The 13,614-nt window shown below is 27.4% G+C and overlaps 2 long non-coding RNA genes across 2 annotated transcripts in view; one reads left to right on the top strand and one right to left on the bottom strand.

Annotated features, from left to right (window-relative positions):
• LOC145297676 (uncharacterized) overlaps window positions 1–13,614 on the top strand; it is a 698,958-nt gene that overhangs the window by 265,741 nt on the left and 419,603 nt on the right. The window lies entirely within an intron of this gene.
• LOC145297677 (uncharacterized) overlaps window positions 4,020–13,614 on the bottom strand; it is a 567,884-nt gene continuing 558,289 nt past the window's right edge. The window contains exon 4 of the long non-coding RNA XR_013870305.1: window positions 4,020–4,821. This is a non-coding gene — a long non-coding RNA (uncharacterized LOC145297677). The remainder of the gene's footprint in view (window positions 4,822–13,614) is intronic.

Below are 13,614 nucleotides of genomic sequence, written 5' to 3'. Positions count from 1 at the left end.
ATTATTATTTTTTATTAATGTTTTCTTTTATTATTTTCTATTAGTATTTTCTATTATTATTTTCTTTTATTATTTTCTATTATTATTTTCTATTAGTATTTTCTATTATTATTTTCTTTTATTATTTTCTATTATTATTTTCTATTATTATTTTCTATTATTATTTTCTATTATTATTTTCTATTATTGTTTAATTTTATTATTTTCTATTATTATTTTCTATTATTGTTTTCTATTATTATTTTCTATTATTATTTTCTTTTATTATTTTCTATTATTATTTTCTATTATTATTTTCTATTATTATTTTCTTTTATTATTTTCTATTATTATTTTCTATTATTATTTTCTATTATTATTGTCTATTATTTTTTTTTATTATTATTTTCTTTTATTATTTTCTTTTATTATTTTCTTTTATTATTTTCTATTATTATTTTCTTTTATTATTTTCTATAATTATTTTCTTTTATTATTTTCTATTATTATTTTCTATGATTATTTTCTATTATTATTTTCTATTATTATTTTCTATTATTATTTTCTATTATTATTTTCTATTATTTTTTTCTATTAGTATTTTCTATTATTATTTTCTTTTATTATTTTCTATTATTATTTTCTTTTATTATTTTCTATTATTATTTTCTATTATTATTTTCTTTTATTATTTTCTATTATTATTTTCTATTATTATTTTCTTTTATTATTTTCTATTATTATTTTCTATTAGTATTTTCTATTATTATTTTCTTTTATTATTTTCTATTATTATTTTCTTTTATTATTTTCTATTATTATTTTCTATTAGTATTTTCTATTATTATTTTCTTTTATTATTTTCTATTATTATTTTCTTTTATTATTTTCTATTATTATTTTCTTTTATTATTTTCTATAATTATTTTCTTTTATTATTTTCTATTATTATTTTCTATGATTATTTTCTATTATTATTTTCTATATATACAAGAGAGCTTTTACAAACTATCTCTGATGAATCCAGTTATGGGATTCAAATGATGAAAAATAATAGCCATTACCTTCAAATATGTCCCCAACATTTCCTCGGCTGAAGCTATGTTGCATCGCTTTGATCACAGCTTCAGTTACCTGTGTTAGATATCTGGATTATTTGATTGGCTATGTACAATTCTGAGATAACCTTTATTTCCACGTTTACATAAGTTGACTGCAACTTTTTGCCATGGTCGCATCTTTGCAAGTAAGGCTCAAATCACAATTTTGGATAATATTTTTGTATTTTATTATTATTGTGATTCTCTCATCAAATATTTGTTCAAATTCTACAAAAATCAGAGAAATAAGACATCTTTTTATTCTCTTCGAGCGTACTAAATTTCACTTCTCTGCGTTTCATAGCAATTTCAAAATTAAAAAAAATATTGTTTATATGGTTAGAATTGGTTTGTGTGCTGTTTCAAATATCACTGTTCTTTCATATATTTATTAATAGAAAGGTTCATAATGGTTTTTCTTTCTATCAGGTAATATCTTCATTGTATCTCTGTTATTGCATGGGACGCATATACGACAAGTAACCACTGGTCACTGTATTGCTGTTCCAGTATTATTAACGTAGGTGTTCATCAAGGTTTTGTACGGATTTTGTTGCTTTTCATGTGTATCTTAGAACCATTTTCTAGGAAGTTTCATGCAGATTGTCCAGAATAGATGCTGTACGCTGATGATGTATGTCTTGCTTTTGAAACGATGTAAAGTTAAAGATTGGAGGAATGCTATGCGAAGAAATTGACTGGTTGGTTGTAATGTTGGAAAGCTCTGAAAACAACTTGAGACATTTATTTATTAATTAAACTTAATATTCTGGTTCGGACTTCATATGTTCTTTATTCAATCGATAATTTCCTAAATAAACTCATCTTTTGTTTCCATCTAGTCCTCTCATCACTCATTCATATGAAGAAGCAGAGAAAAAAATCTATCTTTTCTGCTTGTACAAATTTTAATGCGTGTGTTGCTAAGCATAGATAGTGTTTATTTTTTTGGATAGAAGGTTTTTCTTTTCGTTTCTTTTAAACTCTAGAAGCAAAATATAAAAATGTTGCGCTTGCTTTGGAGATTTGATGAGTAGCGCCAGAAGTAAGATTTCCTTGGAAAGCAATTAACTCATTATGAATCTGTGGAAATTATATGAAATTATCAGAGAAAAGGGAGAAAAAAATCTATATGAATAATCACATGGGTCATGTGACTGTAGTAGTAGTAGTAGTAGTAGTAGTAGTAGTGTGCGTGTGATACATAAAATAAACACAGATAAGCGTACACGCATATACACATATTAAGTCTACGATGAGATTTGTGAAGCGTGAGGATTGATTGAATTCCCATTGTTTGCAGATGCCAATTAGTGTGCATCAATTGACAAATTGACCTGCCCACAAACTTTAACATTTCTTTTTGAAATCTTTTAATTATGTAAATTTTATGATTAAAACAAAAATTCATTTCCATATATTTACATTTTCTGAATTCATTGAAATGATTGATTTTATTTGATTTTATTTGATTTTACTTGATATTTCTGTTCTATTTCTCCTCAGCGAAATTCTTCCCTATTAAATTTCTTCATCATTAATTCCTGCATTTTACCCTTTCACATTCATCAAATCAATGTTTGTTAAACCAATGGAATAGTTTGCATCTTTCGGCATTGCCAGCATCAGAATATTAAGTATCAAAGATTTATGTGAATTCCTTTAAAATGCCATCTTAGTTTAGACGAGAACTTTTCATGCAATAATATCTGCTGCTTACCAATTGTGCTGTCATGACAAAAAGTGTAGTATTATAATTTGTTTTTAGGTTGTACTCCAATCTTAGGGTAGATACTGAAGACAAAAAAATTAAAGCTAAAGAACTAAGGAAGAGAGAAAGAGAAAGAGAGACAGGCAAAGATTAAGCCTCACGATTATTTAGTTAAAAAATGTTTATGCAACAATTAAATGTGGGATACTTATTTTCACTTTAATAATTATGACTATGATGACAACAGCATATTCTTTTCATTATTTTGACTCTCGAGCATATATCAGTTAATATTTTATATGTCTTTAGACAGAGTGATTAACTGTGTCTAACTGTGCCGGATATATACTTGAGAGTCAAAAAAATGAAAAGAATATTCTCTTGTCATAGCCCTATTAATAACATACATGTCATTTATATATTTAAAGCAAGTTGTCTATATATATATATATATATATATATATATATATATATATATATATATATATATATATATATGTATAGGTGCTGCGGCACCACAGTTAATTGATCTAAGAGCCAAACTAAATGCAGATTTGAAATCATCTAATCATCTGATCTAATGTCCTTAAAATGGATTATTCGAAATAAAAATTAAAATTTTAAAACTCATTACTCAAAATTAAAAGGAACCACTATCTTCAGACATTGCTCACCTGGAACCATAGAGACTCAAAGTCTCTCTGCACTGTGCCACGGGCCCCAAAGTTTATAGAGGTATTGTTTCTCTACTGTTCTAGGTGAGCATTGTCTGAAGATAGCGGCTTTAGTCTTACCCAAGCAGGCCAGAGGATTAGTTGACCAAAATGTGATGATACAAATAAGGTAGTAATTACTGGGTTACTAAGTTATTAGACTTAGTATTCTTATCCTGTCGTGGTTAATCACCTGAAGAAGACCAGGGGATAAGTTGGCCAAAAAATAGTGAAACAACTATGAAGATGAGGATAACAGTTGGCATAAAAATGAATGCATAAATTACAGAGTCTCATCTTTAAACAAAATTCCAAAAATAAAAAAAAACGATACTCTTGCATAATTTGACCCGAATTCTCGTGAATTCCCGTCAAGCATAGATCGGCCGAGACCGGCAATTATCGGTGTTAGCCGAGCGTCGTAACAGACGCAGACTAATGAAAAAAAAAAAAAAACAAACCAGAAAAAATACAAATGCAAATAATCAAAAACAACAAAAAAAAAACCTACCTTGAAAAACGAAAATGTTTATTTCATTTTAGCATTTGATTTTTTTTGTTTGTTTTTTTGCAAAATATTTATCAATAGAAAGTTTGTTTTTTTTGTCTCCAAGAAAAGATTTTTTTAACCGTATGATTGTTAGGTGTAAGTACAAGTTTTTTTTTTCGTTTTTTTTTTCTTTTTTTGTAACCATATTTTTTGTTTTTTGGTGCTAATACACTTACTGATCCGCGCTATTTTTTAAATCGTATTTCCAAATTTAATTAAAGTTTTATTATATGTTATTTTATTCAATTGTAAGGTTAAAGTACAGAATAGGTACAAAACACCCTCCCCTTCCAATATTAAGAATGTCTTTTTAAATAATAACGTTATTATTTCAGCACGGATCAATAAGTGCATGAGTACCGTTTTTTTTTATTTTCAAGACTTGTTTTCCAGTCAAGTTCTTTTAGTGGCACTGTCCATTTGTACATCTCCAGGAGAAACCATCCTTTACACACGATCTTTTTTTAAGTAAACATTTGTGTTTACAATTGTTGTATGTTATTGTTGCACCTCATTTTTTAGGGACAGCAATTTCTTCTCCTGACAATATGAGATTGTCTGCATCGATGTTTTCATTTCTTTTTCTAACATGTATAGATTTGTTTTCTTACCTGTCATTTTTATGTTTGGCGAGTTTGAAAATATATTTGTCAGCTTTTCTTTTTTCTTTTTTCTGTTGGTTTAGTCGCTTTCTTCCAATTCGAATGACGTCTGCTTCCATTTAGATAGAGCTTTTTCATTGGCTAATCAAACTCCCAAAAATTCGATCTAAAAAATAATAATAAATAAATAATAAATAAGTAACTAATCAGAAAATAAAAAGTCACACCCGCCCCCTTAATATCACCTTAAAAATTACTGAAAACATAACAGAAAAAAAATTAAATAAATAAAATAAAAAATCGAGTTAGCGTTTCAACATTTGAACAACGCTCGGCTGATACCGACGATTGTCGATCTCGCCCGGTTCATGCTTGACGGGAATTCATGAGAATTCGGGTCAAATTATGTAAGAGGACCAAAAAAAACAAAAATTAAAAAATAAAAAAAATAATTACTTTCATTTTTAAATATTTTCTATTCTTATAATAATCTGAACCTTTTTAATAAATAAGTAAATAAAAATAAGTGAAGGTAAAATATCAAAATAACTAAAATAGTTCTTTTTATGATTTTTATGTACAAATCGTTTTTCAGGGCAAATATTTGACATATTGTTTACCTTGAAGAGAAAATAGTTATTCTTTTTATTAATATGCACTAATATATATTTTTAATTTTGCAAAAACAAAAATCATTTTATATTTATGTTACTTCAACGTTTTTATTTATTTAACCAATCAAATTATGTGAGATTAATGTGCAGAGGTAAAACAGATTTTAAATTTTGTATCATTATGCTAAACTCATGAACACAGTTTAAGTAGATTGAAAAGACAAAATATTTCAGTTGATTATTGGCCATGTGGAAAAAGCGTTCACCACAGTTCAAATATGTTATACAATCTCTCAGGGTTCGAATCTCACACTAAACAATTTCTAAAATTGAATGCACGCGCAAAAACAAACATGTCGACCAGTGAAAACAATAGGGAATGCATTGAATAATAAAGGACTACTTGTCGGCGAAAGTTTTAAATTTGATATTCAACATAGAATGCCCATAAAAATAAACTTTTAAAACATAAGTCTTTAGTTGGTTCTCTTTCGCATTTTGACCCAAAACTTTTAAAACTTTTAAAACTTTATTTAAACCAAACTTTGTAATGGTCAGCATTTTATTTTTTAAATAAGGAAAATCCCGCTATTCCAATGCAGTAAAAGTTTGTAAATATATATAAAAAGAATGGAAAAGTTATTAAATTGTACAACTGAAATAGCAAACAACTGTATACATAGAATAAATAAGGAATTTTACTTTAGAATAACAATATATAAGAAAACTAAAATAAAAACAATAAACTAAACCAACACCTAAAATAGAAATTAAAAAATACTTCAAGCACACACATGTTAAAATAAGTCCAACTATTGATTTGATACATTCACAAAAAGGGGGTACCATTCCTATACAAAACAGAAAAAAAGAAGAGAAATTAAAAGTCAGCGGAACCTTTACTTGGGAGAAGTCCTGCCATTGGCTAATGGAAATATTAACCTATAAGAGTGAACAACAATTAAAGAACTTACTGTTGCTTTTATATGTCAAGCCTTTCGATTTGTGTGATAATAAAACTTCTCAGATGCACTTGTGATGTTAGGCTGTATAAGGTGTTAAATTTGGTTGAAATTTCCTATTACTTCTTTCATCGGATTATTTCGACTATCGATTATCGATACTTACTGAAGGCATTCCAATACAAAACTTATCAAACACTGCCAGACACATTAAGTATCTTCATGTAAAATTTCATAAAAATCGGCCAGTCATTTTCGAGCTCATAGGGAATGAACACACACACACAAAGTCCCTTTTATGTCATAGTAGAGATATATAAATATGCACCTTACATAAAAATAAACCTTGCATAAAAATAAACCTTACATAAAAATAAACCTTACATAAAAATAAACCTTACATAAAAATAAACCTTACATAAAAATAAACCTTACATAAAAATAAACCTTACATAAAAATAAACCTTACATAAAAATAAACCTTACATAAAAATAAACCTTACATAAAAATAAACCTTACATAAAAATAAACCTTACATAAAAATAAACCTTACATAAAAATAAACCTTGCTTGTGAAAGTTCGAACACAACTGTTATTTCATATTTGCTTACAGAGGCCATATGTGTGTGTGTGTGAAGGTCAAGGTCAAACTAGTGTCGATCGAAATTGCATTTCCAAACTTACCAAATTCTATATACATATTTTTCATTTTTATATCCATGTTAACTTGGCTATAACAATCGATAAAATCTCTTCGAGGCACTGTTCATCTTTGGCTACTTCAACACCAGAATTATTGTTGATCACACTCCATTGCCCACTCACTTGGGTACAGAAAAGATCAATGGCAAAGGTTGACACTTGCTGGGGGTATTGCTGTCAGCGTAGACTCTATGTCAACAACATGTTCTTCATTACAAAGGTTCAAGACAGAGTCTGGTAGAAACACCCAATATGATACTTATACAAAGTCTGGCAAACATGCGACTGGTGATGTAAATTATTACTGAATAATAATTACTGCAAACAAGTTTTAGCAAAGATTTCCTTAGTGTGTGCGGCAATTAATATTGCATCTATATCATATTCTACTTGTTCCTTTCTTAGTTAATCTGTACGTTACACTTTGAAAAAGTTCTTTTCTTAGTTAATCTGTACGTTACACTTTGAAAAAGTTCTTTTCTTAGTTAATCTGTACGTTACACTTTGAAAAAGTTCTTTTCTTAGTTAATCTGTACGTTACACTTTGAAAAAGTTCCTTTCTTAGTTAATCTGTACGTTACACTTTGAAAAAGTTCTTTTCTTAGTTAATCTGTACGTTACACTTTGAAAAAGTTCTTTTCTTAGTTAATCTGTACGTTACACTTTGAAAAAGTTCTTTTCTTAGTTAATCTGTACGTTACACTTTGAAAAAGTTCTTTTCTTAGTTAATCTGTACGTTACACTTTGAAAAAGTTCCTTTCTTAGTTAATCTGTACGTTACACTTTGAAAAAGTTCTTTTCTTAGTTAATCTGTACGTTACACTTTGAAAAAGTTCCTTTCTTAGTTAATCTGTACGTTACACTTTGAAAAAGTTCTTTTCTTAGTTAATCTGTACGTTACACTTTGAAAAAGTTCTTTTCTTAGTTAATCTGTACGTTACACTTTGAAAAAGTTCTTTTCTTAGTTAATCTGTACGTTACACTTTGAAAAAGTTCTTTTCTTAGTTAATCTGTACGTTACACTTTGAAAAAGGTTAAGTTCACAAAATTTGGCTTTAAAAATGTCAATCTGGCAACACTGGGCAAGAATATGAGAGAGACCACCCCTTGATGTAGCCTCGTTTCCCAATATCATAATAAAAATATATGATCATTGTTGTAATGGTGTGAGAAAGTAATTTCGATGTGCACCGAAGAAAGTCAACAAAACGTTACGTAAAAAAGGGAACATTCGAAAGAAACAGATAAAAAAAAGAATAATATTATTTGCCAAGTGATGCTGAACCGAAGGAGTAAATTAAAGATTGTCTCTTGCAATGTGATTTTATTGTTTGTATTAAACTATGTAGCACAATATTACTGTCTGAGTATTTATTCATACTTATTAATTTATCTCATTTGAGTCAGTTCTACGTTTAAAATACAATGGACACTGTTTTTGTGGAAATGTTGATAAACTTATATTAATCGTACTATCCAGAAAAATATCAGCTTTATCAAAACATATTTGTTGATTAAATATATTTCACATTTCATGGGTCCTGCTTGTCATTATTATTAGGAAGCAGCTTACAATTATTCATTTGTTTCCATGATATCAAATATAAAACAACAAAAATATGAAAGAACCGAATTCATTTACTATGTATTCGGCACATTTTTAAATATTTCAAAAATCATTACTCAATTTGTATCGATTGACTAATTAAATATAGATAATATAGACAATACTATGAGAAGGCATGTTCAACATTGCAGAAAAAGTTTCATGAACAAAATAATGTTCAAAGAAAGAATTTTCAGAATTTTGACAAAATTTGTGATATTGGTTATACAAACATGTTTTACAGAAGATTAAGAATTTTTTTTATTTCTTTATGATATATATATATATATATATATATATATATATATATATATATATATATATATATATATATATATATATATAAAATTTTAATAATAAAATCAACTTACATTAACAAGAGCATAGAACTATAAAAAATATGCAAGAGAGAAATTTAAAACATATCTGATAGCTACTGGGGAAATTAATTATTATTATTAATACTGACTATGTTGTTATAAGAACTGTATAAAAACTTTATTTTATAAATAATACTTAAAATATTTTCCAAAGTTTTGATTGCTAATTCTTTAGTTGCCTGATATGAATTAAACAAGCAATATTTAAAAAAAAATAATTCATATTTTCTTTTTATTGTGAAATGAAGATTTTAACACCAGATATTATGACCATAAAGGCATTTTCAATGACAAAAAAATTGAATAAAACAGCACTTGCAACCCATTAATGGGAGCTAAAAGAAAGGAGTCACTCGCAATAATCCAATGAAAAACAGTATGACAGGCTAGTACATGTAGAAATTTAAATCACCTGTGTAGGTTATGTTTGAATGAGAAATTTTAAATCCTAAACTTTAAAGGCCCCCCCAAACCTATTCAATTGTGCAAATAAAATAGCAAACTCAAGAAAAAATAAGAAAAATAAAATAAATAAAAAACATTAGACTAAACCAACACCTAAAATAGAAATTAAAAAATACTCCAAGCATGCATGCATTAAATAAGTCCAACTATTAATTCGATACATTCACAAAAAAGGATGTATCATTCCTATGAAAGAATAGAAATTAAAAATCAGCAGAACCTTTGCTTCAGAGAAGTCCTGTCATTGGCTAATGGAAATATTAACCCATAAGAAGGAACAACAATAAGTATAATTGGTTAGTTAGATAGACTACACATTACGTGCATATATAAATTACTCAGTTACATGTATTCTGTTAATTCCCTACAAGGATGAAGTATAGAAGAGTTTGTGTAGATTAGTTGGCATAAATATACTTTGTGTAACTTACTACTAGGTGAACTTTTGTTTACCTAAATTGAATAATATATATATATATATAAATATAAAGCTAAACGTGTGTGTGTGTGTGTGTGTGTGTGTGTGTGTGTGTGTGTGGTCACGAATAGGCTCCTATATGTTTGACTATTTTAAAAAAACTAATTACATATAATGATAGAAGATGTATCGAGGATCAGGAATGGGTATGTTTGATCTGGCAGAACGGTGGTTCATAAAAATTGTGGGGTCTGCGTTCGCGCCTGGCCCCCAATGTATGGAAATAAAAAATGAAAAAAAAAATGTTTACAAGGGTTTTTGATATAGATGTACATGAAAATACTTTGATAAGTATGTTTCAACTTAAATAGGCATGGTATAATAAAATTGTGGGGTCTGCGTTCACACCTGTACTCCATGGAAATATGGCACACACTTTAACAAAGACTTTTCATATTTATTTGCGTAAGTATACTTTGCTAATTATGTTTCAGTTTGAAGAAATATGGTATAATAAAATTATTGGGTGTTCGTTCGCGCCTCGCAAAGTTTAACAAGATTTTTTAAAAGGGGTGAGGGTCCGCAATAACACCTTAACTTTAATCTTAATTCACGTTAGCTTTTATTTATTTTTTTGAGTTGAATCATATTGTGTCGAATAAATTCACCTCATAAATTCACGTTCTTATTAAAGTGAACCCCCACCCCCCCAAAAAAGTCAGAACTTTAGACAATTCTCGACACAAATTTTGCATAACTCTGTTTTTTTCCTTCTCCACTTGCACGTGGCACTCTTTTGAAAATAGATAAATAGATAAATAATAAAAAATAAGAACGTTACTTGTTATTGTGTCAAAAGAAGGAAAAAATCCTGCTCATGTGATTATGTGTCTTTTTAAAAATATTTACATAACCTTTTTATTTTTAATTATATATCTGTTTAAGCTTTTTTGTCAGTGTACTAGAAGGAATTCAGTTGATTACAACCCTTTATGCATGTTCTTTACATTACAATAGTACAACCCTCAATCCGACGGTGCAATACCACACCGTTCAATACTGTAAAACTGAAACGAAGCTGTTCTGCTTGAAAAGGGCGCCATTTTCTTCTTATTCATATTTATATCGATTCTTTGCTTTAAAAAACTAAAGTAATTACGTGTTTACTTTTTTAATATCCCATTTTGCTGTTTCGGATTATTTTACTAAAGTAAGTAAACCTACATTATTTTTCAAAACTGTTTTTGTTTCTTTGTTTTTCGATATTTCAACGATATTATTTAGTAAGAATTTTAGCAGAAAAGCCAACAAACGACTACCCGAAAAAATTAATATACAAGAAATAAATGTTACCATAGTCAATAAAAGTTTAGTTCATGTTTTTTTTTTATTTTGAAATAGTTTTTATTCCTCTTTACTTGAAATAATTTCAGCAAACCGAAATTAAAACGAAATTTGAGGCGATAACTACTTAAATGAATTTTTATATAAACTGCACATGCCATAATCGAATATTCCTCAAGCACAAAACAACGGAAAACATTAAAATATGTTTATAAATATTCCTTACGTTGACGGAACTCTTAAATTGTTAACACAGAATGCTCAGGTGCCCCTCCTTCAAATTGAAAACAGGGCTCTCCATTTCAAAGTCGCTGCCATTTTGATTTTTTTAAAACCGGTTCGTGAATTAAAAAAAAGTTTTTTTTACAAACTACTTCAAAATACAAACCAATGAACTTTTCTACCATAAAAGTAACTTTTATTGGCTATGGTAACATTTATTTATTGTATATTTATATTATTATTATATATATAACATTTTCTCTTTGTAAGGAAACATCATTTTGTTGGTCACTCTTGGCTACGAATGGAAACAAAGTTAATATAAAAAAATATATTTTCGTGAAAATTATCTTTACTTTCATCATATTTTTAGTATCAAAACCTATCTCTTTACAACCCCCTCCTTTTCATAACCTATCATACTTTCATCAATCACAGTCCATTTTCTGTAGGCTGTTTTTGAACCCAGTCAACGACGGGTACTTCTGCTAGTATATATATATATATATATATATATATATATATATATATATATATTATTTTATATGTATTTAGATTTTCTTAACCTTGAATATATATATATATATATATATATATATATAAAGTTATGAAAATATTTAAATGTTCTAATTTCTTTGAATTAGAACATTTAAACATTTTCATAACTTTATATATATAGTCTTGGAAGTTTTTAACCTTTAAAACTATACAAAAAAAATCATTTTTATCATTCGTTAAAAAACTATTTAGTCAGTAAGTCCTTTAATAACCTGCAATCACTGCATCAACTTGCTCTCTCGAATTCACTATAGTACCAATGAAATTTAAGGGATCATCAGTTGTTTGCCATGAAACATTGTTTCAGAGATTTAAAAACAAAGCAGTATATTACATCAGGGCTAGCCAGCAGTGTTGATCAAACACCACCTCCCTTAATCTAAAAGAAGACATGTAACAAATATTAGATATATTTTCCTATTCCAAATTAATTCATCTATTCATGTTATAAAAATGAATTTCTTACCTGTGTGATTCATCTGTTTCCAAATTCAAAATGGATATATTTTTTAATTTACCAGTCTTGTATTTATAAGATTAGGATTAATCCATTTGACTACTTATCACCCCCCCCCCACTATGATTAGTATTTTGTATATTTACATTCTCATTTATTGAAAATTAAATATGTATAAAGGTTAAAAATATTTATAAATATATACATTATTTTTTATATACATTTTATACATTACTATTAAAGTTTTATTAATATATTTTGGTTAATTTTATTCGATTCAAAAGCATCAGGATAACGAACAACTTTATTAACTGTTTAAATATTTTAGTTTTATCCACACCTTGTTTTATCATCCTTATTACTAAGCTAGAAACTGGTGGTATAAAATCTATTAATTTTAAAGTAACGCGATCTATTCTAAAAAACTCTGACATAATAGTTCCATAAAACATAAAAAAAACAGGGCAGGTACTATCTTTATGCGGCATACAAACTATTTGAAAGGGGAAAGACTTTCTTTTATCAAATATTTTATAAAGAAAAATCTCATCCTCAATTTTTATATCCAAATCCAGAAATGTAGCCTGTTGTCCTCTATGTTCACAATTCAATTCTAACTCCTTTGGATATATAAGATGTTTATTTTTTTCGAATTCATCGTTATCATTTATACATATAAGGTCATGTATAAATCTCTTACAACCATGAAAATTATATGTTATAGATATATCAGTTTTTATTCGTGATGACGTATATATATATGTACTCGAGTCTATGTAAATACAGATTTGCCCAAAATGATGCAGGATCCAATCCCACTGGGATACCTATCGTTTGGAGTAATATTTTATTTCCTATTTGAAAATAACATTCTTTAATAAGATGACTTATACTCGTTCTGGTCAAAATAATAGAACATGTAAATTCATTCCGTTTGGGATAATTTTCGGCTTGTAAATTGTACAGGCGAAATATCTTATATTTAAATAATAATTGCAACTATTTTTAATCATTTGAGAAGGTGCATATGGCAGACAATGAGTACTTTACTGTCACTTTAGAAAAGTCGACGTTTCAATTTAATAGAACATTTTTCGTTGAGTAATCTTAAACTCAAAAAAATTTGCAAATATTGTTTAAAAGGTTTTGAAAATGATTTAATAATACTGTATAAGTATGGGTCACTCTAAAGCCATATATTTCCCTGAGAAGCAGCGTATCTTTGATTT

Source organism: Euprymna scolopes, chromosome 18, assembly GCF_053919585.1.
Source record: "Euprymna scolopes isolate OS-2025 chromosome 18, ASM5391958v1, whole genome shotgun sequence".
NCBI lineage: Eukaryota > Metazoa > Mollusca > Cephalopoda > Sepiida > Sepiolidae > Euprymna > Euprymna scolopes.
This window is presented reverse-complemented; position numbering and strand designations above follow the sequence as displayed.